Source organism: Ursus maritimus, unplaced genomic scaffold (genome assembly GCF_017311325.1).
Source record: "Ursus maritimus isolate PB19 unplaced genomic scaffold, ASM1731132v1 scaffold_2755, whole genome shotgun sequence".
NCBI lineage: Eukaryota > Metazoa > Chordata > Mammalia > Carnivora > Ursidae > Ursus > Ursus maritimus.
The window spans coordinates 1-1,254 of NW_024425292.1; the positions used below are offsets into that span (position 1 = coordinate 1).

The 1,254-nt window shown below is 34.4% G+C and overlaps 1 long non-coding RNA gene across 1 annotated transcript; it reads left to right on the forward strand.

Moving 5' to 3' along the window:
• Nucleotides 1-231: 231 nt before the first annotated feature.
• Nucleotides 232-1,254, forward strand: LOC103679834. Its single transcript, XR_573003.2, has 3 exons — nucleotides 232-385; nucleotides 479-552; nucleotides 1,182-1,254. It is a non-coding gene; the product is annotated as an uncharacterized LOC103679834 (long non-coding RNA).

A 1,254-nucleotide genomic window follows, 5' to 3' on the forward strand; every position in this document is an offset into this window, starting at 1 on the left:
TGCACCTGGGTATAATTCCATCCTATTGCAGCATTATATACTTATTACATATAAAATGAACTTTTGCTTCATAAAGAGTTTTTCTTATTTTGTATATTGCCAGTTTTGTCATTAGTCACCTGAGACCATCTCTACTAAACGTCTTTGAGCTGTCAGCATCATGATATTAAGTACTATAGTGAGAGCCAAATGATAATTTGATTATTAATAAGTATTTCAAACTGTGTCTGAAGTTTTTCTTTGTTTTCAATTGTCCAGGTGTCCCTGTTGCCTGAGAATGACAGATGGAATGAAACTAGAGCTCAGCTGCTTGCACAGATGGATGTTAGTATGGGAGGAAGAGTGGCTGAGGAGCTTGTATTTGGAACTGACCATATCACAACAGGTTGGCTGTAAAGAATGGCTTTAGTTCAAATTGTGCTTGCTGATTTAAAAATATTTTAAAAAATTGAGCTCTGTGTATATTTTTAAATTTTAGGTGCTTCCAGTGATTTTGATAATGCAACTAAAATAGCAAAGCGGATGGTTACCAAATTTGGAATGAGTGAAAAGGTAATAGCTAATTTTAACCCTTCCTCATGTATCAAATGATGGTTTGCCAAGTGTCTCTTTATGAGAGAGGGTTCTCATTATAAATTGGTACCATATACTATTCCCGTGTCTCATTCCAAGTAGATTTGCCACAGCTTATTCTAAACTAAACATTACTTTTTGAGTAATAAAATATAGTATTCACTTTCCATTCTAGCTGCTTGGACAAGAACAGTATCTCGTGAGTTAAGCAAATGATAAGATACTCTGTTTCTGTTCGTATGACATAAAACACCTGTTTGCTGGGCTTGCTTACTTTACGCTTTCCACATATTTCACTCTCCTACATTATCACTATGACTTCATAAAGCACTTCCAATACACAACATTGTGGATTTCTGGATTTGGAATAGCTGCAAAGGTTTTCTAAGAAGGTACACAGAACCATACATAGGATTTTAAATTTTCTCTCTTGCTCATACTTTTAATTTCAGAATGATGAAATTTCCTTGCCCTCAAGGGTGTTTTTATATTGAATTTCTTCCTTGCCCCCATGATGTTTCCTTAAGTATAGGATAGTATTTCCTTGATTACATTTACTAGTGGTTTAGGGTTTTTCTGTTCAATTTCTTTCTTTTCGTTTATTTTAGCTTGGAGTTATGACCTATAGTGATACTGGGAAACTGAGTCCAGAAACTCAATCTGCTATTGAACAAGAAATTA